Source organism: Stegostoma tigrinum, chromosome 32 (genome assembly GCF_030684315.1).
Source record: "Stegostoma tigrinum isolate sSteTig4 chromosome 32, sSteTig4.hap1, whole genome shotgun sequence".
In the NCBI taxonomy this organism is placed as follows: domain Eukaryota; kingdom Metazoa; phylum Chordata; class Chondrichthyes; order Orectolobiformes; family Stegostomatidae; genus Stegostoma; species Stegostoma tigrinum.
In genome coordinates, this window is record NC_081385.1 from 15,954,372 (window position 1) to 15,979,374 (window position 25,003).

General features: G+C 39.8%; 1 protein-coding gene across 1 annotated transcript in view; it reads left to right on the forward strand.

Moving 5' to 3' along the window:
- snx19b (sorting nexin 19b) overlaps window positions 1–25,003 on the forward strand; it is a 167,285-nt gene that overhangs the window by 86,996 nt on the left and 55,286 nt on the right. The window lies entirely within an intron of this gene.

Sequence of the window (25,003 nt, forward strand, 5' to 3'; positions counted from 1 at the left end):
TATAATTACAAGAGTGTAAAATTACTGTGTCTCCAAAATTATGAATATACAGTTTTTAATCACAATAAATAGTTTTGTGGATTTGAATGAACAAGCTATTTGTTTTAGTGGTGTTTTGGTGGGTAACTACTGAAAGTTCACTCTGTTATGTGCTATTTTAGGCTATTGGCTCTTGCTTAGGTATTGTTAAAGCAAAATGTATGCCATTCCGACAGCAACTTCCCGATTGCCACATTACAGTTGCTGCAATTGGCTGTCCGATTTACTTCTCAATGATAGATAGCTCTGATATCTTCACTGTAATTTTTAAGTGTGATATCTCATCTTTTACCCACCACTGTCACTGACACAATCTGCTTTTATAGACACTGGAAATCTTTTGGCCTATATCATTCAGGAAGCACAAAATGTGATGTTTAGTAGATTTAGAGAGGTGGTTGCATGGCCAGTTCAGTTCTTCGTCTGTTCTGGGACTTCTGCTTTTTGTGATCTTTACAAATGACTTGGATGAGGAAGTGGAAGGCTGGGTTTGTAAGTTTGCCGATGACACGAAGGTTGGTGGAGTTGTGAACAGCGTGGAGGGCTGTTGTAGGTGGCAACGGGACATTGACAGGATGCAAAGCTGGGCAAAGAAATGGCAGATGGAATTCACCCCTAAAAAGTGTGAAGTGATTCATTTTGGAAGATCAAATTTGAATGCAGAATACAGGGTTAATGGCAGGATTCTCGGCACTGTGGAGGAACAGAGGGATCTTGGGGTCCACGTCAGTAGATCCCTCAAAGATGCTACCCATGTTGATAGGATTGTAAAGAGGACATATGGTGTGTTGGCTTTCATTTGCAGGGGAATTGAGTTTAAGAGCCATGAGGTTATGCTGCAGATCTATAAAACTCTGGTTAGACTAAACTTGGAATATTGTGTTCAGTTCCGGTCACCTCATTATAGGAAAGATGTGGAAGCTTTAGAGAGGGTGCAGAGGAGATTTGCCAGGATGTTGCCTGGACTGGCAGGCAACCTGGAAAGGTTGAGGGAGCTAGTGCTTTTTTCATTGGAGCAAAGAAGGATGAGAGGTGACTTGATAGAGGTTTGCAAGATGATGTGAGGCATAGATTGATTGAATAGTCAGAGACTTTTGCCCAGGGTAGAAATGACTGTTATGAGGGGGCATAATATTAAGGTGATTGGAGGAAGGTGTAGGAGAGATGTCAGAGGTAGGTTCTTCACACAGAGCGTGGTGGGTGTGTGGAATGTGCTGCCAGCAGTTGTTTTGGAGTCTCATACTTCAGAGACTTTTAAATGACTCTTGGATAGGCATATGGATGATAGTAACATGTCGGGAATGCAGGGTAGTTTGATGTTAGAGTAGAATAATAGGTCGCACAACATCATGGACCAAGGGGCCTGTACAGTGCTGTGCTGTGCTGTACTGTTCTATGTTCTGTGTTCAATCAGATTGATGGGTGACTGCCAGGAGAGGTGAGAAAGCAGTTCGGGAGTCTCCTGTATCTATTCCCATCTCAACCAGATATACTGTTTTGGGTACTGTTGAGGGTGATAGCCTCTCAGAGGAAATTAGAAGTGCTGCTAGCTATTGAGCACCTAGAATTAATCTTACGTTAAGCAGGGTTCGTCAAGATTCAAAAGAGTAATTGTTATTGGGGTCTCTCCTGTTGGGGCACAGAAAGGAGATTTTGTGGCCATGAGCATGAATTCAGAGTGGCATTTTGCTTTCATGGTCAAGGATGTCTCACAATGATTTTTGCAGCACATTGTCAGAGGGGAGAGTGAGAAGGTAGAAGCTTTTGAACACATTGGTAAGAATGACGTAATTAGGGACGGGTTCGAGGCTTTGCAGAATTAATGTAGGAAGTTAGGGAGAACCTTAAAAAGCAGAACCTCAAAGGTAGTCATCTCTGGATTATTCCTGGTGCCACATGCTTGTGAGAGTAGGATTAGGAAAGTAGGGCAGATAAATCAATGGCTAAGGAGATGGTACGGTGGGCAAGGATTGAGATTTTGGATCATTGGGATCTCGTCTAGTAGTGAAAACAGAAAGGTAGATGAGGATGGTTCTGAATTAAAAAAGAACAAGTTAACTAGAAAAGGCAAGCAAGAGGAAGTCAGAGAACAAGGTGAATCTGAAGAATTAAATGGCATTTCTTTCAACGTAAGGGGCCTTACAGGAAAGGCAAATGAACTCAGGGCATGTATTGGAACATGGAATTGAAACATCATAGCTATTACAGAAACGTGGCTGAGGGAGAGACAGGACTGGCAGCTCAATGTTCCAGGATTTAATGCTATAGGAAGGATAGAAAGGGAGGCAAGAGAAGATGGGGAGTTGCATTTTTGATGAAGGAAAACTTTACAGCTGTACTTGGAGAAGATATTTCTGAGGAATCGTCCCAGGAAACTACATGGTCAGAACTCAGAAATGAGCAGGAGATGATCAAGTTTATGGGATTGTACTGCCAGCCCCAAAATCGTCATCAGAGGAAAATTGAGGGACAAATGTTTCGGGAGATCTCAGATTTGCCTAAGAGTATTAGGGTTTAATAGTATGCAATTTTAATTTTCCAAACAGAGACTGAGACTGCCACAGTGTTAGGGGCATGGATGGTGAGGAATTTTTTGAATATGTTCAAGAAAATTTTCTTTATCAATGTATAGATGTACCTACTAGAGAAGGAGAAAAACTTGACCTTCTCCTGGGAAATGAGGCAGGCAAGTGACTGAAATGTTAGCAGAGGAGCACTTTGGGACCAGTGATCATAATTCTAGTGGTTTTAAAATAGTTGTGGAAAAGGATAGGCTTTGTATAAAAGTTAAAGTTCTTAATTGGAGTAAGGCAAATTTTAAAGGTATGAGACAGGAGTTTTCAAGCATTGATTAGAGTATACCATTTGCAGATACATGGATGACTGGCAAGTGGGAGGCTTTCAAAAGTGAAATAAGGTGAGTTCAGAGCCATTACCTTCCCATTAGAGTGAAGGGTAAGGCTTGTACAAGTAGGGAATAACGGATGAATAAAACTATTGCGTGTTCTGGTCAAGAAAAAGGAGGGGTCATATATTAGATATAGACAACTGGGATCAAGCGAATCTCCTGAAGAGTATAAGGGCTGTAGGGGCATTCTTAAGCAGGAAATCAGCAGAGCGAAAAGGGGATATAAGATAGCTTTGGCAGATAAGATTAAGGATAATGCAATAAGATTCTACACATACATTAGGAACAATAGAACAACTGGAGAGAGAATAGGGCCCCTTAAAGATCAACAAGGTTGTCTGTGTGTGGAACCACAGGAGATGGGAGAGATATTCATATTTTGTTTCAGAGGTAGTAGGAACTGCAGATGCTGGAGAATCTGAGATAACAAGGTGTTGAGCTGGATGAACACAGCAGGCCAAGCAGCGTCAGAGGAGCACGAAGGCTGACATTTCGCGCCTAGACCTGCTGCTTGGCCTGCTGTGTTCGTCCAGCTCTATACCTTGTTTACTCATATTTTGTGTCAGTTTTTGCTGTGGAGAAAGAAATGGTGGCTAGTGAACTTAGGGTAATAAATATTGATGCTTTGAAAACAGTCCACATTACAGAAGAGGAGCTTAAAGGTGGATAAATCTTTGGGACCTGATCAAGTGTATCCCAGGATGTTGTGGGAAGTTAGGGAAGAAATTGTGGGTTCCTAACAGAGATATCTGTGTCATCTACTCCTACTAGTAAGGTGCTGGAAGACTGGAGGATGGCTGGTGTTATATTTTTATTGAAGAAAGACTGTAAGGAGAAGCCTGTGAACTAAAGGCCAGTGAGTCTGACATTAGTGTGGTTAAGTTATTAGGAGGGATTCTGAGAGATACGATTTACATGCATTTGGAGATGCTAGGACTGATTAGGGATAGTCAGTTTGGCTTTATACATTGAAAGTCAAGTCTCACAAACTTGAGTTTTTTGAGAATTTAACCAAAAATATTGATGAGGGCAGAGCAGTTGACGTTTTCTATGTGGACTTAAGTAGAGCCTTTGACAAGATTCCGCAAGGCAGACTAATTAATAAAGTCAGATCACATGAGATTCTGGGAGAGCTGGCCAGTTGGATACAAAATTGGCTTGCTGTAGGAGATTGAGTGGTGGTGGAGGATTGTTTCTGGGGTGGATGCCTATGACCAGCTGTGTTCTGCAAGTAATGGTGCTGGGTCCGTTTTTGTTTGTCATTTATGTAAATGATTTGGATGACAATTTCGGAGGCATGGCTACTAAGTTTGCAGACGACACCATAATTGGTGGTAGTTCACAACAAAGAAGGTTATCGAAGATTTCAAAGGGCCATTGGGCTGAGGAGTGGCAGACTGGGTTTAATTTTGATAAATGCGAGGTATTGCATTTTGGTAAAACAAATAAGGGCAGGTCTTATACAGTGAATGGTAGGGTGTTATTAAACACAGAGACTTAGGGGTTCAGCTACATAGAACCTTGCAAGTTGCATGATAGAAAGACAGGGTGGTTTTGAAAGCATTTAACAGTCTTGCTGTCTTTGCTGAAATCGTTGAATGTAGGAGTTGGGATATCTTGTTGGGGTTGTACGGGATATTGGTGTGACCATTTTTGGAGCACTGTGTACACTTCTGGTTGCCCTGCTGTAGAAGGGATATGATTAAATTGGAGCAAGGATATTGCTAGGACTGAAGAGTTTGAGTTATAAGGATGGGCCGGGATTTTTTTTCACTGGAGCATAGGCGGTTGAGGGTGACCTTAAAGGTTTATAAAATCATGAGGGGCATAGATAGGGTGAATAGCAAAGGCCTTTTCCCTTGGGTGGGCGGGCGGGCATGTTTTTAAGGTGAAAGGAAAATGATTTAAAAGGGACCTGAGGGGCAACTTTTTCAGACACAGGGTGGTTTGTGTGTGGAATAAACTGCCAAATGACATGGTAGGTGCACATATGGTTACATCATTTAAAAGACATTTAGATGGGTACATGAATAGAAGAGGTTTAGTAGGAAATGGGCCAAATGCAGGCAAGTGGTACGAGTTTAGTTTAGTAAACTCAGGCGTGGATGAGTTCAACTGAAGGTTCTGTTTCCATGCTGCATGACTCTATGACTCTGTCTAATACTTCAGATACCCAGATTCAAATTTTTAAAGCAAGTAAACATACAAGACTAATATGACACTGAATTCTGTTTTAAAACAAGACCACACATTGCAGTTTCACTGTGTGTATATGGCTGGTAGTTTTGAAACGATTGCTCACTTCAGTCAAAGGGTGGTAAACGTCCAGATATTGTTTTGTAAGTAAATGTGGCATTAAGTAAACAATTAAATTGGTCCAGCTTGCATTTTTTAAAGTATTTTACCAATTAAAGACTATTTGGAAGTTTAGCGATTTGAATAAATTCTATTTAATTGTAAAGTAAGTACCGATTGTAGTTTGTAATTCTGGCAAGAGGTAAACTCGATTATATATTGTTAGAATCTTGATACTGTGACTGGTAATGTGATCTTGTATCTGTAATACTAGCACAACATCCACTGAACATATTCCAGCCTCAAGTTCTAACTGACATGAAGTCATCAGTTAATGCAGCACAGTCATGCTCCTTAGCATCAGAGATATTTTTTCAACAGATAACTGGACCAACAAGCCACCGATAGCTTCTTCCTAGGGAGACTGCAGGAATATTTCTGTCATGAAGCTGTCTCTATAAATCTGGCCTGTATTTTTAGTCTTGGTGCTGCACAAGTAATCTGTTGACCGAAAATGGTATTGTTCTGTGAAAGAGGTACTTAATGTCATTTGTTGCGCGGTGGAAGGACCCCAGCCAGCAGGGCAATGTAAACAATATATAACGTCTAAAAGTTAAACATTCTTTCAGCTGGAAGAAAAAAGGGTCCCTGGTGAAGGTCCAAGAAGTTTATTCAATTATGCTTTTTCTCTGCACTTTTTAAAAACTAAATTCTTACTTTCCGGTGTGTATGTGGATTTTTTTTGCTTTTTTTTAGCACGTGCTTTGACATCTATTGCATTACATTGCCATAAGGTCAACCTGCTCAACTATTTCGGCCATCGAATGTCATTTTTATGAAGCACCATTAAGCCATTGCTGGCCTGTTAAGGAATGGAAAATAATTCCTTTCCCTTATAATTTTTATTTGACATCTACTCCGGAGCTGTAAGAATGGTAGTGGAAATAACTAACCCCATTCCAATTTCAGGAAGGATGAAATTACATTTATACCCTTATACGTATTTAACTGGCACAAAAGAGGCATTTAGATTTGGATGAAATGTTTCCTAAGTAGTATTATGCTGTGTTTTGGTTTGGACAAGAGCTTTGTTATTTTTGAAAGGTCATTGAAAGTTCATGGCAACATGATATTTGAGTTCATCTGAAATAGATACCACATTAATTCACCTAAAATTTGAGCTGAATCCCATCTCCTGCTGAGCAGTGATGGTGAAGTGCGCAGACTGCTTTACAAGCAAAAAAGGTGGAATATCCTAAGTAATTTAACAGAAAATGCTTGGATCCTGTGAAATTATAAATGTATATTTTGTTTTGTATCGTGTTTAAATGAAAGATGTTAACGATATTTGTGAAAACCTAGTGCAATGATTATCAAATAACTTTCGGGATTGCTAGTGAAGCTATAAAAAATTTCAAATTGCTTAGAAACATTTATACCAATGCATTGTGAATACAAAATAAGTTTGTTCATGGTTAAGATCTTCTGTGTGTATAATTCTTTGTCCCGAATGTGTAAAATTTTTAAAAAATTCTTGCGACGCGGATGTCACTGACAAGGTCAGTATTTATTGCCCGTGATTAAGTGTTTTGAAAAGTTGGTCGTAGGCCTTTTTTCTGAAATTGAATGATTTAATACAATGAGTAACTTAATCCATCATTTTCAACCATATTTACATGATACTGAAGTAAATTATAGAACACTAAAGGATAAAGGCAGTACATTTCCTTTGTAAAGAGTTTTTTGGCTGTTATGACCATCTCACAGTTTCATCACTACTTTTATTGATAGATTATGCGCATTGTAAAAATAAATTGGTACACTCAAGTATCATGTTGGAATTCAAATGAATGTTCTCTCTTTAGTCCATTTGTCCAGTAAAGTCAGCCACTCCATCACATTACCTGTGGTATTAACATCGATTTTTGTATTTTCCGAATATAAAAACTAGAAAAAGAGTAGGCTATTTTGTCCTTTTGGGTCTGCTTCACCATTAAATGTGATGATGCTGATCATCCACTTCAGTGCCCCATCTCTGCCTTCTCCCCTCCTTTTTTTTTAGTAACAATTTGAGGAGTTGTTTAATTGCATGGGTATCATCAGTCCCAAGTTGTTTTAGTTGCACTAAGACAGAAGTTGCAGTATACCCATCTAGTGAGATTTCACAAAATTAACCTGAATGTACCTTCCTTGTCCTGATTTAAGTACACCTATCCATTCCAACTTCTTGTGTTCACAATTTCCTCGTGTCGTATCCTACTTTGACTCTGTCTCAAACCGAAGCATAAGATAGGAACTGAAGCAACAAAGGTTATGAGTCCTGATAACATTCTGGCAGTAGTACTGAAGACACGAGCATTAAAACTAGCTGTGCCCCTTTTACAAGCTAGTGCAATACAGTTACAACGCTGACATCTCCCCAGCAATGTGGAAAATTATCCAGATAGGTCCTGTACACACAAGCAGGACAAATTCAACCTGGCCAGTTACCATCTTATCAGTCTACTCATGCTTATCAGTAAATTGCTGGAACGGTTCATCAACATTGCCATCAAGCAGTTCTCGCAGAGGCATGACCTACTTACCATCATTCAGTTACATTACAGCTTATGTGCAAATTTAGACCAAAGAGCTAAACTGTACAGGTGAGTTGAGCATGACTGTCCCAAATCAACATTTAACTGATGCATTAAGGATGTGAGCAAAACTGAAATCAGTGGAAATCGCCTGGCGTGGAGTTGGGGGGAACGGCGGATTCTCTCCAACCCTCATATCTAGCACATATCATCTCAGTTCCAGAACATCCCTGCAGGAGTTCTTCATGGTTGATCGTTTTTAATCAATCTATTCAGACATTTTATTATTCTCTGCAGTACATGGGATTTGAACCCAGGCCTCCTTGCTTAGAAGTTAGGACACTGTTACTGCACCCCAAGAGCCAGGATAGTAACCTAGACCCAACTACCTTAGGCTGCTTCATTAAACTTTCCTTCATCATAAGATCAGAATTGGAGACATTTGTTCATGTTTGCTTAATGTTCAGCAGCATTTACTGAAGCAATCCATGTCCATATACAGCAAGACTAGGACAACATTCAGGTTTCGGGTACTATGTTAGGTAGCATTTGTGCCACAAATGTGCCAAGAAATGACCACCTCCAAAAAGAGAGAGAATCTAATAATCACCCTTGACATTCAGTGGTATTACCAATGCTGAACCTCCCACTATCAATATACTGGGGTGACTATTGACCAGAAACTGAACTGGACCAGCTGTCTAAATACCATAGCTATAAGATCAGATCTGAGGTCGTAAACCAGTGGTGAGCAAGGCCTGCCCACCATCTACAAGGCAGAGACCAGGAGTGTGATGGAATACTCCTGGATGAGTGCAGCACTAGGCATACCCAAGAAGCGTGACACCATCCAGGACAAAAGCACCTGCTTGATTGGCACCATATCCATTGATAATCACTCCCTCCACTACAGACAGTCAGTAGCAGCAGTGTGTATTGTTTACAAGATACACGGCAGAAATTTATCAAGGTTTCTTAGACAGTAGCATCCAAACCCCTGACTTCTGCAATCTGGAAGGACAGGGCAGCAGATACATTGGAATACCACAATCTGCAAATTCTCATGTACAATCCTGATTTGGAACTAAATAATCATTTCTTCTCTGTCGCTGGGTCAGAACTCTGTTCCAAACAATGCTAGATAACCCTATACCCTAAGGACCGTGATGGTTCAAGAATACAGTTCATGACCATCATTTTCAGGACAGTTAGGGATAGACAATAAATGCTGGCTTAGCCAGTGACCCACCATATTCCACGAACAAATTTTTTAAAGAAGAAGCATGATGTAAATCTTGTGTCTCAGTGCCAAAAAAGGATTTTCAAACCATGATCCTGAACTGTTTTCAAATTGGGATGTTAGTACTTTTACTGTTTAATTCCATATTCTTTAAGTGGCATTTGAGCTCCCGATATTTGTATTATTTATTGTAACTTCAGTTAGTTGATTTTTTTCGTGGGAAATGTAAAGAAAAGCTGCTGGACGACCATTCCCTACAGATTGTGAAACTGCAGTTTGGGACTGGGTGTGCCACCTTCTCCATCTGCTCAAGATAGTCCATGTGGCTCCATGCTGAACACCAATTAAAAGAAAATCTTGCGTTTATTTTATTCATTTCATACTCACAGGATGGCACAAAGCACGTTAAAGCTAACAAAGTACTTTTTGAAGTGCAGACCCTGTTATAATATAGGAGACACAACAGTAAATTTTCCACACAGCAAGTTCCCATGAACAACATTCGCCAGATATTCCATTTTTTTGTGATGTTGATTTGAAGGATAAATATTGATCAGGAACCAAAAAAACCCTCTTGCTCGTCATCACCTGGAAATGTTTTTCAAATGTGCTTGAATATCAGTTATGGTCAATATTTAAAATAAAAATATTAATTCTGGCAGATTCAGTAACTTAAATTCCCACACAAAATGAATAAAAATTCTGATAATGCACCTAGAGGTTGCTAATCTTTCCTTGGAACCCATTACTTACTCATTCAGGAAAATACCGTATTGAATAAAATTTGAACCTAGGATCAGTGTAGCCTCTCTCTGGCTTTGCTGCCTGCTAAATTGTGGTTTCACTATATGATCCTTTATGGGAGCAAAATAATACATTTGGGGTAAAAGCCAGAGCTTTCATAACAGCATTTTGATATAATATCCTACTTCAGCTAAGTGTTTTTCAGAAAAGAAATCATTTTATTGCCAAATTGAGCATGTGATAAACAGTTATGGCTACTTTATTTCTTTTCATAATGGGTGATTTTTAAATCATGCACTTAAAATAATTTAAATGAAATTGTTACAAACTGTGACTGAAATTAACTTTGTTATATTTTTAAAGCTTTAATAAATCTAAAGCACATAAAGCTCTCTGTAACAGTAAGTATGATGCATTTTACCTACTAATAATAGAGAAAATATTTTGTTTTGTTTTAGAAGATCTGCCACCAGTGGTTTTGTGCCAGAAATGTGGCTGAGACTGTGATTTGCCTTGTGAAAATGTGCTGAATCCTAGACCAGTAACAAAGCATCTCATTTTCACACTTGTAGGACGATACACCTGTAACTTTGTTTTCCATCTGCTTCAGCCCCTGATGTACCACTTGAGTTAAATACTACGCATGTTGTATGTGGGGTTACTTGCAAGAACCCCTATATTGCAGATTTGATGAAACAAATTCTAAAAATGAAATGCATGCAAATTTTAATGGCTAAGCATTGATAGGCTGAGAATCTAAATTAGTACTTCACATATGCTCTCATTCTCCTTAAAAGGTATTTCTGAAAGGCTCTGTAGAATGTAGCACTTACTGAAATTGATGGATGACTATATGCTGAGAATGCAGTGTATAACTTGCTAAGTGTTTAAACATTGAAGTACTTTTAATATGAAAGAATAATGCTTGATGTAATTCATATGTTCTAGGAAAGCTAAATAGATAACTTACGGCCTATATTTAATTATGACATGCATTCCAGCCTGGAGAGGTAATACAGTTAATGTGACTGTGACTCCCAGCTGTATAGAATAGAAGCAGTAGGTGGCAGTAGAATATCACAATTTCTGAGCACAGCTATTTAACTTGAAGCTTAATTATCTTTTTATGATAAGGCCTTCTTCCTATGCTTGGTCTTAACTGAATAGTGAGAGTAAACCTGCAACTTTGCATTGGTAAATTTCCTCATTACCTTTTACCTCAAAATAGAAGTGAAGAATTAGAAAGTGTTCCTACTCCTGATTTTGTGTCTGCTGGCTGATGCATGTAGGAGCAGAACAGATACTTTTTTCAATTTCCCTAATGAATGAATCTTACTTGTTGCCTATGTTCACTTGTAAACTGCTTGCTTGGACTAGCTACTAAACTTTCTAGTATTTGTGGAAGTATACCTCAGCAAAGTCAGCCCTTTCAAGGAATGAAAGCAGAAAATTGGAAATCTCTAGCAGCTTGGCTACTGCAAGCCCTGTAAAAAAAAAGTGGTGTATGGTTATTTTAAACAGTATTCAACCTCCATTGCCTTTAGTAGAAACCTTGATATAATGTTATCGTTAAGTGTGCATGTGAACCAGTTATATTTAGAAACAATTGCCGTATTAATTTCTGCTTCAGATGAACTAGTCCAGTCTTAGGATAGAAGACTTTTTTTATCATCTACATGTATCAGATGTGTTCACTGTTTCTATACCAGTAATTTGCAGACAAAATAAAACCTAGAACAAGTAAAAATTGTTTTTGAACAGAGTTCAGGGAGGTCCTTCTAGAATAACAGTGCAATCTTTGCCTATTGATAGGCACCACGGGCATAGTCCTAAATATGGGCTCATGAAAACCTTTGATTCATAACTGCAAAGGCTTGTAGGATGTTCTCCTTAAGTTTGGCTTCCCTTGGAAATTTATCACAGTCGAACACCAACTGCATGATCCTCACCAGTGAAACCACCATAGACTCTGTATTAGTGAAGACTGGGATCAAAGTTCAGCCATTTCAGCAACTCACTTTTCCATGTTACTTTGTTCTGTACTGTATCTCACCCCCAGCAAATTACCCACAGAACAGCAGAACAGACTGTTCAATCCATACCATCTTCAATGCAAAACCAAAATATCTGCCAGCTTAGCCATTGAGCTTCAGTGTGCACATATTGCCTGTGTGTATGTCTACTCAGAAATTCACTCAAAGTAATTGTTGACTCTATTTCTAAATCATAATGTTCTTCACAAGACTTGTAGATATCATAAATTGTTTCAAAAACTAGATGTTCTTTTTCAGTGTTGAAAATGAACTTTGCTGAAATAATATATGACTGTTCCTAATCATACAATGCAGGTGACCTGGACTAATGAGCTAGTAGATGCGTTGATGTTAATGCTCCAAAATTCGCTAGATTCAGCAAAGGTTCCATCATACTGGAAAGTGGCATTTATACTGTATTCAAGAATGGATGAACATGAAAAGCAACAAATAAACAATAGAACCCATAGAACCCCAATGTGTCATGGGGATATTGTTAAAATCAATCACTGAAGACGTTACAACCACACACTTAGAAAAATTCGAGGAAGTAGAGGAGAGTCAACAAAATTTCATCAAAGAGAAATCCTATTTAACCAATTTATTGGAGTTCTTTGAAGGATTACTGTGCACTATGGATAAAGGAGAGTCTGTAGATCTACTGAACTTAATTTCCAGAAGGCATTTTATATGGTGTCTCATCAAAAGTTATTGTGGAATATAAAAGCTCATGATGTAGGGGTGACATATTAACATGGATAGAAGACTGGTTAGCTGGCAGGAAACATGTATGCATAAATGAGTCCTTATCTTTTTGGCAGGAAGTGATGACATGCTGGGGTCTGAACTTTTTTACAATTTACACAAATGATCTAGATGAGAATGAAAGCATTGAGCTAAATTCACAAACAACGTGAAGATAGGCAGAAAGTATGCTGTGAAGAGAATATAAAGAAATTGCAGACTAATATAAATAGGTGAAAGAATGGACAAAAATCTGGTGGCTAAGGCATACTGTTGGAAAACGTGAAGTGAGCACGATGAATAAAAAAGCAGAATATTGCTTAAATGCAGAACAACTGTGGTGTTCTGACACATTACAGGGATTTAGGTATTCTGGTGCATGATTCACACAAATTTAATACCTCAGTACACTGCAGGTATTGAGACAAGCTCATGGAATGCCAACTTTTATTATCAGAAAAATTGTACATAAAAGTACATTGTGCTTCAGTTATACAGAGCAATGGTGAGGCCAATTTCAAATACTTCGTGCAACATTGGTCTCCTTACTTATGGAAGACTCAAAATGCTTTGGAGGTGGCTCAGATGATGTTGACTTGATTGATCCATGGAATGAAGATAGGTTGGACCGGCTGGGCTTGTTTCCATTGGAGTTTAGAAGGGTGAGGGGGGCATGTGATTAAAGTGTATAAGATCCTGAATGATCTTGATAAAGTGAATGTGGAAAGCATGTTTCCTCCTGTGGGTCTGCCCAGACCCAGGGAGACGTTTAAAATAGGAATCATTCTTTTAGAATAGAGAATTCTTTTTTCTCTCTGAGGGTTGTGTGACTTTGGAATTCTCTGCCTCAGAGGCATCGGAGCTTGGGTCATTGAGAATTTTTAAGACAGGTGCATAAATTCTTGTTAGAGAAGAGAAAGAAGGCCTGATAGGGGTAGATGGGAATACAGAAGTCAAAGCATAAAATGATCAGTCATTATCTTACTGAATGTTGGAGTAGATGAGGGGTTGAATGCTCTTGTTTCGTGGGCTTATAGGTTTCTAGAAAGCTCAGGTTAGCAGTAACCAGGACAGAGCTTACATCATCCCTCTGTAAGGTTTCGCTCTTGCAATATGTCAACGTTGCAGTCCCCAAACACCAATAAACCAGCTGATGAGATGATCTCTCTGCCACTTCTGAACAAAGGGGACCTGTTGAGACTCACTTTGCTGCAAGTGTTGCTAATGACTAAGCATTAATCTCATAAAGATGATTAATGCTGTATGACAGAGATGTAGAAGTCCATTTGCAAACTAAGTGAATGTTTAATGCAAAGAACCAACTGGTGACACCACACCCACACTCTAGGTTTCACTAAATTTGTCCGTCATGTAAATCTCCTTTAAAACCTACTTCCCGAAGAAATCTCATATCCATTGGATGTGTAGACACCCTTATTTCATGGTACCTTTGTCAACATTGAAAGGAATCCTAAAACTTCAGAGGCAAAAATCACGTGACGCCAGGTATATTTGAAATCACAAGCTTTAGTAGTGCCATTCCTTTGTCAGGTGCAATGAGAGAGGGTAAACACACACAGTTTATAGGCAGAGAGATCAATGGGTCATACAACTGGTATGAATGGAGTGAACAAACATAAAATGGCTGATGGAGAACTGTTAGAAAGGAGACACGTTTCAAATGATAAAGATGCAAATTCCAGAATCTGTTTCAAGTCACTGCCCTGAGATAATTAAAAGTTTAAGCAGTGTCTGACTAACTTTCCAAACTTCGATCAGACAGAGATACAAAAGGTGACATCTCAGGCCAGGCACTAAATTGTCGGTGCGAGGCCTCATTCAGAATCTGTTTCCGTGTTTTAACCTGGAGTCAGGCTGGTTTTATTCCAAAAACAGGAATTTATAAAATGCCACACTGACTGCCTGAGATGGCAAATCGTGCTTTTTGAACAAAATAGAATGTATCTGCAAATGGACAAGTACCTTGGATGAAATGATTCACCCCGTAGGGGTGTGTGTGTGTGTGTGTGAGAGAGAGGTGATGTATCAAAACAGGACAGTTTGGAAGATTTTACAGATACTGAACAGTGTGGTGAGGTCACCTGTAGTGTGACATGAACCCAAGATCATGTTTATGGCCATTGTCATGGGTACAGAACATGGCTAACAGTCTCTGCTCACTGATTCTGTGTTGTGTATCCCAAAGTCCATCTTGGAGCACACCTACCCAAAGATCAAGGGCATTCACCCGCAGATTGCTGATGTGTTCTCTGACTGGGAGGAAACAACACTCCTGTCTGGCGATTGTTGTGCAGTGTCCATTTATCCATTTTTGTAGCATCTGCTTTGCCTTGCCAGTATACCATGTTTCAGGGCATCTTTGCCTGCAGCGTATGAGATAGACAACATTGGCCGAGACAAATGAGTATCTGTTGTGTATGTGGTGGGTGGTGTTCCCACATGTGATGGCAGTATCCATGTTGATAAAAGACATGTCTTGTAGAGGTTACCATGGCAGGTTTGTGTGGTGTTGAGGTAGATGTTGTCCCAAAGGTTGAGTAGATTGCAGCCAACAATGGTCTGTTTAAGATTTGGCAGTTGTTTGAATGCAAGAAGTGGAGGTGTAGGGAAGACTTTGGCGAGTTGCTCATCGTCATCAATGACATGTTGAAGGGCACGAAGAACATGGTGTGGTTTCTCTGCTCTGGGAAAGTACTGGATGATGAACGATACTCTATCAGTTGTATCCTGTTTTGTCTTCTGAGAAGGTCATACTGGTTTTTTGTTGTAGCAAATCGGAACTGGCGATCAATGAATTGAGCATCGAATCCCGTTCTTGTGAGGGCATCCTTCAACACCTTCAGGTGTCCGTTGCAGTCCTCCTCATCTGAGCAGATCCTGTGTATACACAGGGTTTGTCTGTAAAGGATGGCTTTTTTAATGTTTTGGGTGAAACCTAGAGAAGTGCAGCATCATGTGGTTGTCCATGGGCTTTGCGGTAGAGTGAGGTACTGAGGTGTCTGCCCTTGATGGAGATGTGTGTGTCTGAGAATGAGACTGATTTCTGAAGAGTAGTCCATATTAAGTCTGATGGTGGGTTGAAATTTGTTGATAACACTATGTGCTTGTTTCAGTGATAACCCACTAAGTCCAAATGAAGAAAACATCTTCAATGTATCAGGTCTGTAGCGTTGGTCGGAGGTCCTGCACAGCACAGAAGTCTTGCTTGAACTTGTGCAAGAAAAAGTTGTCTTATTGGGTTGCAGATTTGGTCCCCTTGGCTGTTCCATGTGTCTGGATGCCGAATGGGTTGTTGAAGGTGAAGATCATGTGGCTGAAGGTGAAATGGATGAGTTGTAGGATGGCATCTGGAAATTGGCACTTGTTGGTATTAAGTACTGAAACTGTTGCAGCAACATCGTCATGATGAGGGATGCTAATGAAGTGTGCCAAAACGTGCCAAGGAATGGTCCTGGTTTGATTGGTCCATGGGAGCTGAGTATCAGTAAGAAACCTGTAGTGTTGCGACAGTATCTGGGGGTTCCTTATACAATGAGTTTCAAGGTTCGTACGATATAGCCAGAGAGGTTCTCACACAGGGTCCCATTGTCTGATATGATAGAATGTCCAGATGTGTTGGCTTTGTGTATCTTCGAAAGGCAGTAGATGTCCCCTATGCGAGAAGTACGTGGGATGAGACCGCATAGGATGCTCAGAAGGGCTGGATCAAAAATCTTGATTTGTCTGTTGAGTGCACTGATGTGTTCTTTGTTCAGATTGGCAGATAGTTGTCTGTAGTGTTCCTGGTTGTTCAGTTGTTGACATACTTCTTTGCAGTAGTCTGTTCTATTCTGTATGATCCTGGCTCCTACTTTGTCTGCTGGTTTGATGACAATGTTGTGATTGGTCTTGAGAACCTGGATAGCATTGTGTTGTGCCTGGGTGATGTTCTGTGCTACCTTTGTGAGCATGATTGATGAACCTGGCGTTAACACATCACCTGATGGTTTGGGTGTATATGTCGAGCCAAGGGCAGGGTCCTTCTGGATGGATACAATTTGACGACTCCTTCTTTGGTTGCTGTACTGTGGATCTCTCTGTCAACTTCCAGCACATTGGTTGTCCTTTTGGGCGCACTGCTGACATCCTGGGGTGTAATGAATTTCCCTGTGTCTGCTGCAGGACCAGTGGGGTCCATTTTGGTAGTGGGACAGAAATTAAGTCCTCGACTAAGAGCTTCGATTTCGCCCTGTTAAAACTCAGACAGATTTTCAATGAGACCTCACGCCTATAAATTCAGTGTCTGACCCGAGATGTCACCTTTAGTATGTCTGCCTGATTAAAGTTTGTCAAGTTAGGCCAACACTGGTAAAATCTTTAATTATCTCAGGGCAGTGACTTGAAACAGTGACTTGCATCTTAACCAACTGAAACTTGCGTCTCCTTTCTAACAGTTTTCCATCAGCCTGTGTTTGTTCGCTCTACTCGCACCAATTATATGATCCTTTGGTCTCTCTGCCTATAAACTGTGTCTGTTTGCCCTCTCTCACTGTACCTGATGAAGGAGCGGCATTCCTCAAGCTTGTGTTTTCAAATAACCCTTTGGACTATACCCTAGTGTTGTGTGATTTAAAACTTTAGACAACTGAACCTGTTTTATTTATATTTATAATAAATTTATTATATATAGTATATATTTATTTATTATATATTATAATATATTTATGTTTATTTAAGTTATAATTTTTTATTATCTATCTGTTAATTTAGAGGTGCCTTATTGGACTGTTTAAACATTTTAAAATGCAAAGATGGGATGGAGGTAAATAGGATTAGTGTCGTTTGGTGTTTGTTGATGGGATAGGCGTAGTAGCCTGAAGGGCCTGTTTCTGTCCTCTTATGACTTTATGATTCGACATTATAATAACATTCTTCTTCTTGAATTGAATTTCTTTAGTATTCCAGGAGTATCTCTGTGTTAAGTCAAGGAACATGGGATGGCTAATGTTTTCAGTAAAGAGTGATTTAATATTTGGCCCCAAAGGATTAGTGAGAAGTCAGTATTGGACAACTGAGGTTTTATTTCCCAAGAAGTATATTGAATAAAACAACAATTTTCACAGATCCCCATCACTTATTTCGGAATATCCTTGAACAGTTAAGGTCTCTTCACGGCAATATCTTTTGTTCAGAGATGTACTTAATTTATTGCGCTCTTTGAATTTCAGATTTTCCCTTCAAGAACATCAGAATGCTGCAGGTTATCATTGACTGAAGCCCTGATTGCACAGACAGGAATGATCTATCTCCTTCACTTCATTTTTCCCTTCTGGAATTCTGGCAGTAACACCCATGAAGAATAATAAAGTTACTGCCAGTTAATATTACTGTTGCTCTGTTATTACTCAAGGATATCAACAATGTTGCTGTAAGGTATTGTTGCATTCTAAAATATGACAGTGTTACTGTGGAAGTGAAGAAGGTAAACCATTACTGTTGAAAAACTTCAGTTTACATGTGTGACACATCTAAAAAAAAATACAGGTCTTTTACTGTGGTTTTAAAGAAGGAATTTAGAGTTTTGGATACAGTGGGGTTTCATTTCAGTGTGTGCATGCTATTGCTATATCCTGAGTTACACTTCGCATCTGCCCTAAAAAGATTTTTTCGCTCATTGTACTACGTAAATTCAAATTCACTGGTTATGTTTCTCCTTAACAAAATCATTCATCTTAACACTTCAAATTTCAGAAGGAAAGGTGGAGAATGTTTAGGGTGTTATCTATTTCTGTTAGTAATGTTGTTTCAAAGTTGAGATTAAATCTAGTTACTTGAATGCGGCACACGAAAAGCTAATCAGTCCTGTACAGTAATGCAAAAGCTCTGAATATTGTTCAGTTAACCAGGAGAAAAATTCAGTTTATAATACTTGATTTGAAGGTGCTATTGGAATTCAAAACTGTGACTGAAGGAACAAAATAGTAAGCATTCAAGCAAGTGTACCGTCTTGTGGCACAGTTGTAGAAGCCTACATCTGTGTCAGGAGGTCCAGGTTCAAGTCTCACCTGCCTTGGAGGTTGTAACATGTCTGAACAGATTGATTAACGTAACTCAAAGGGCTCTTGTGGTGCAGTGATAGCATCCCTACCTCTGAGCTGGAAGGCCTCAGTTCAAGCCCATGTGTTCCAGTGATGTTTTAAAATGCCTTAACAGGTTCTTTAAACTATCTATAAGCAACCATGGACATTCAATGTCCAAGTCTGTGACTACTTGCTGTGGAGGGTAAGCAACAAAGCTGTTAGACTGTCAGCCTGTTGGCAATGTTCTGGTGAAAATATTCCAATTTGTATTTCGTGTCTCAAACTGAATTCAGTGTATAAATAGTGGCAATTAAAGTCACAATAAGTATATATGAAAGTGATCTCCATTGAGTCCTGTTCCTCAGTTAACTGGAACTATCTGCTGTCGCAGTGTATTGGTACACTGAAATCATTGTCTGAGAGTCTTGGCGTAGAATGACCACTGCTGGATGTGGAAGATAAGCTCATTCAATCAGGTTAACAGTTAGCTAAAATTCTTTTAATGTCCAATGTACTTGTGCCTTGTTTTCAAAGAATTTCTCACCCCTCTGTTTCTATTTTGTCTGCTATTTTCAATGGATTATGTACTTCTCACTCCCTTCTGTTGAATGCCTGATAAGCATTTTTTCTGTCATCTTATTTTAATGACTGACATCATTTATGTTTGTATTTTGGCAAGCAAAATGATTCCGTAGAAGCCTTGATCCATGTTGTGGAAGATTAAGTGAATCACTTAATACTTTGGTGAAGACAAAAATTCTAAATTTTGAAGGGAACACTAGCAAGATGGTACTAAGTAGAAAAAAAATAATTTTCTATACTTGTCAAGTTATGATGAATTAACACAATTGTGTAGAATCTTGATTTTTTTTTAATTCAGAGATTAAGGATTCATAATAGTACAACTTGTGGCAGGGCAATCCTTCATTAACCAGCTGCAACATTTTCACCAGAATAAATACCAGGAACTAATGTCCTTTGGGGAAGGAAACTGCCAGCCTCACCTGGTCTGGTTGATGTGTGACTCCAGATCCACAGCAAAGTGGTTGACTCTTAACTGCCCTCTGGGCAATTAGGGATGGGCAATAAATTCTGGCCTAGCTCGTGATGCCTTCATCCCCTGAATGTATAAACAACAAAAAACAGAATGGTTAAATTGCATGGATAAGCTTCATAAGGGTGTAACCCATTGAGATAAAAATGTGAGGCATGATCTACTTGGAGTGGTTAAAATGATAAAGGGATTTGATAGGCTGGAAATGGAGAAACAGTTTCTACTGGGGGATAATCCAGAACAAAAGGACATAACTTCAAAATTAGTTTTGTCATTTGGGAATGACATCTAAGTGTTTGGAAATCCTCACAAAGCTGTATGTGTTGGATCCATTAATTGTTTGAAGAGTTTTAGACTTTTGCTGGGGTGTGGGGTAGTAGCAAAGTGGTAATGTCGCTGGACTAATAATCCACTAGTTTTGGCTAATGTTCTGGGGACATGAATTCATATTCCACAATGGTAGATAGTGCCATTTTAATTCAGTAAAATCCAGAATTAAAGTCTAGTCTGGTGGTGATCATTGCCAATCATCATAAAAGTCCATTTGAATCACTCATGCCATTTAGAGAAAGAAGTTTGCTGACTGTACATGGTCTGGTCCATGAGTAACTCCAGATCTACAGCACTATGGTTGACTGCCAACTGCCCACTGAAATGGCTTATCAAACAATTCTGTTCTAGGATAATTAGGGATGTGCTGAAATGATGGTCTTACCAGCAATATCTACATCCTATACAAAAATTGTAAAAGAAATGTATTTATTTGGAGCAAAGATGGGAAAGTATAAATCAGCCATGATCTAATTAACTCGTCTACTGATAGTCGTATGAATATAAATGATTTACTATAGATTTCTAGCATTCTTTAGATTTCAGTGTCGAACTTGGAAGTATGTTTGTAGTTTCATAGTTTAACCAATGCATGCAACAGCTGAAAAACACTGAATGGTAAATAAATAGAAGAGGATAACTAGGAAATGGGGAAAGAAGGTAAGAGTCCATAACATCAGTAGAACTCTCACACAACGGCCTCCATTTTACTGCGGTTACTAATTCCACAAGTAAGTTTCTTCAAAGACATTTTTATTTTGACTGGAAGGCTCTGTTTTCAGACGGTACTGTAACATGATGAAATCCTGTGTGCCATTAAGCTTACGGTTGGAAGTAATGATCCAGAGTATTTAAATCATTGGCAGCATTTTTTATATGTTTCACAGTAATATCACACTTGCAAGTACATTTATGTGAGAGGTGGGAATTGAATCTTCAGGTCTTGAGGTAGGAACACTATTACTGCGCCATAGACCCACAAGTGAATTTAAAAACTTAGAGAAGCTATTTGTGCTACAGTAATTTTGCTTGAGGGGGGACCTGATTGAGGTCTACAAAATCATGAGTGCTATAGACAGGGTGGATAGCAAGAAGCTTTTTCCCAGAGTGGGGGACTCAATTACTAGGGGTCATGAGTTCAAAGTGAGAGGAGGAAAGTTTAAGGGAGATATGCGTGGAACGTTCTTTACGCAGAGGGTGGTAGGTACCTGGAATGCGTTGCCAGCGGAGGTGGTAGACGCAGACACGTTAGTGTCTTTTAAGGTATATCTGGACAGGTACGTGGATGGGCGGGGAGCAAATGGGCACAGACCCTTAGAAAATAGATGACAGGTTAGACAGAGGATCTCGATCAGCGCAGGCTTGGAGGGCCAAAGGGCCTGTTCCTGTGCTGTAATTTTCTTTGGTCTTTCTATACCGGTGATGAGCATTAACTGGATTCACCTGTGCCGCTTCAGTAGGCTCCAGCCTAAACTGTAATGGTAAATTTACAATGCACATGATTATAATATCAGTAAGTAAAAGTATGAAAAGATTGGTACCAGTTTTATCTTTAACCACGATGTGTTCTGTATTATTACAAGCATTCCAAAACTATAATTTGCCTTAATCTTTTCCAGTTTGTTAATTATAACACATTTTAGGGTTATTTTACTTGCTCATAGCATATACAACTTTCCCAACTAATAGCCAAGCCCATGAAAGTTACTGAGGAAGGGTCACTGGACCCAAAACATTAACTGTAATTTCTCTTCACAGATCTGATGAGCTTTTCCAGCGACTTCTGTTTTTGTTCGTGGAAGTTACTGTGGTGTACATCTTTATAAAGAGAGCTGAAGTTTATTGTGCAGTAATAACCTGTAATACCTAAATATTTGGAACAGGTTTGAAAAACTGACCCATGAGCTTTTCTTCTCATCTTGTACCTTATTTATAGCAGGAGCCTGTAGTATAAATGACAGCATGTTAGAATCTGAATAGGTCTGCAGTGGATCTCAAAAATACATCATTTCATTCTCACCACAGAAAGAAGCAAATCATTTTGTGGCTCACTCTCTGTAGAGGTTAAGTCAATATTGACAATGGATTCCTGGACACCTGACAGGCGTTAACTTGTTAAAGTGATCCAAAATCATTCTTCACTTGTTTTCCACTATTAATTTTATGCCTGGACTGACAGTGCTTTTGATAATGACCTGCCAAGAACTAACTGGTTAAAGCTGAGAATGCAGAGAAAAAGAGATTACAGAATGTGAAACAACAGTTTAACCTTTTCATACAGCGCCATAAAGAGTAAGATGCCATTGCCTGCAATTCTTTGGTTAATGTTCCTGTTTATTTGGAATATTTTTGCTGTCATCGTTATTTCCAATCAACCATTGTGTGTTTAAAAAAAATTCTAAATTTCTGGCCAGTGGAAATCTGATTTAACATTTTTGTTTTTCTCTATGGTTTGGTTTAAAAATATGTAGTATGGGCTTGCACCGTTTAGTATTTCTTCTGTGGGAAATATGCTTCAGTTGTCACATAAACGTGAAAGTGTAATGAGTACAAAGCCCTGATACTAATGGGGTTAGTGTTAGAAAGGATGGTAGATTCTAGAAAACCTGTCAAAAAAAAAAGTAGGATAATAAGGTGCAGAGCTGGATGAACACAGCAGGCCAAGCAGTATCAGAGGAGCAGGAAGGCTGACGTTTCAGGCCTAGACCCTGCTTCAGATTTTGATTTCTGAAGAAGAGTCTAGGCCCAAAACATCAGCCTTCCTGCTCCTCTGATGCTGCTTGGCCTGTTGTGTTCATCCAGCTCTGCACCTTGATATCTCAGATTCTCCAGCATCTGCAGCTCCTGCTATCAAAGAAATACAGGATCCTGTCTGTCATAGCAGCACAGATTCCATTTAAAAATACACGGTCAGCCTTAATTAGTAAAAAAAAATGAAGTCTTTGCTTTTGGATAAATTGGATATGTACCAATTAGTGGTAATATGAAGATACAATCATATTCTATGGGTTTGGAGTAGATCTGTAGCTTGGGTTGTCGGCATTGAGGTTGGTTGGCCTGCCGAGCCGTTTTGTTGTTCCGCAGACGTTTCATAGAACATAGAACATAGAACAGTACAGCACAGAACACGCCCTTCAGCCCATGATGTTGTGCCGACAATTGATCCTCATGTATGCACCCTCAAATTTCTGTGACCATATGCATGTCCAGCAGTCTCTTATATGACCCCAATGACCTTGCTTCCACAACTGCTGCTGGCAACGCATTCCATGCTCTCACAACTCTCTGTGTAAAGAACCCGCCTCTGACATCCCCTCTATACTTTCCTCCAACCAGCTTAAAACTATGACCCCTCGTGTTAGCCATTTCTGCCCTGGGAAATAGTCTCTGGCTATCAGCTCTATCTATGCCTCTCATTATCTTGTATACCTCAATTAGGACCCCTCTCCTCCTCCTTTTCTCCAATGAAAAAAGTCCGAGCTCAGTCAACCTCTCTTCATAAGATAAGCCCTCCAGTCCAGGCAGCACCCTGGTAAACCTCCTCTGAACCCTCTCCAAAGCATCCACATCTTCGTTACCGTGCTTGGTGACATCCTCAGTTCAGCCTCTGATGAAGCATCAGTGTGTTTTCCCGCCTTCTTTTTAAAACTCTGGGGTCTGTTGCGATGGGTTGCCTCACTTCTGGGTTTCTTCCGTAGTGGAATGTATATGGGGTCATGTTCAGTATGTTTATTAATAACATGCTTTGTGCAGTGCCATGCTCCCAGGAATTCTCGTGCTAGTCTCTGCCTAGCCTGTCCCAGGACCTTGGTGTTGTCCCAGTCGAAGCGGTGGTTCTCCTTGTCCATGTGGATTGAGATGAGTGAGTATTGGTCGTGTCTTTTTGTAGCCAGTTGGTGTTCATGTACTCTTGTTGTTAGATTCCTTCCTGTTTGTCTGATGTCGTGTTTCTCGCTGTCTCTGCAGGGGATCTTGTAAATGACAGTGCTCCTGTCCATGGCAGGGAGTGGGTCTTGAGTTAGGGTGAGCATTTGTCGTAGGGTTGATGTTGTTTGTGTGCCACTGTGATGCATGGCGGCCATAGGATTCTTGTGGTTAGTTCTGGTGTGTTCCTGAGGTAGGGTAGTGTGATGAGTGTGTCGGGGCATGTAGAATCTTTCTGATGCTATTCCTGTAGGCATCTCATGACCCAGTTCTTTGGATATCCATTATCCTTGAACACTTGGAAGAGGTGTTCCTCCTCCTTTTGGCATAGTTCCATGTTGCCGCAGTGGATGAAACATGGGATAAGGAACGTCTCCACCAGGAAACTGACAGACGTGGAAAAAGCCGTTCTCACCCCGGGACTGAACTACAACTACAGGGATGTCAACAAAACTGAATGGCTAGCTACATTGAAAGTCACACTCAAGACCAACAATATCAACGAAGACACACAACAAACTATAAGACAGACAGTAGTCCCAACACTAACCAGAAAGAGGGAACTCAACACCCTCAATACATGGGAAGGACAAGCCCTGGACAGATTAAAGAAGAATAAGAACACCACTATTCTACCTGCAGACAAAGGATGCATGACAGTGATAATGAATAAAAAGGATTACATCTCCAAAGCACAAGACCAGTATGCACTGACCTAACACCACAACTAGGCAACAAAATCCTATACACGCTACAAAGACTTAAACAAACAGGACAGATCAACAAAGCTTCTTCTTAAGAATGAAACCCGAAGGAACCAGCACACCCCGACTCTATGGCCTCCGTAAAGTGCACAAGTCAGAAGTACCCCTCAGACCCATAGTCTCCCTACCAGGCATTCCATCGCACAGATTAGCCAGAGAACTACAAAGAAGACTCAAACACCTCGTCAACAAATCACCCCATTCCATCCACTCAGTCCAAGAAGTCCTCAACTCAATCAAAGACATAAAGATAGAGGACTAAGAGACCGTGA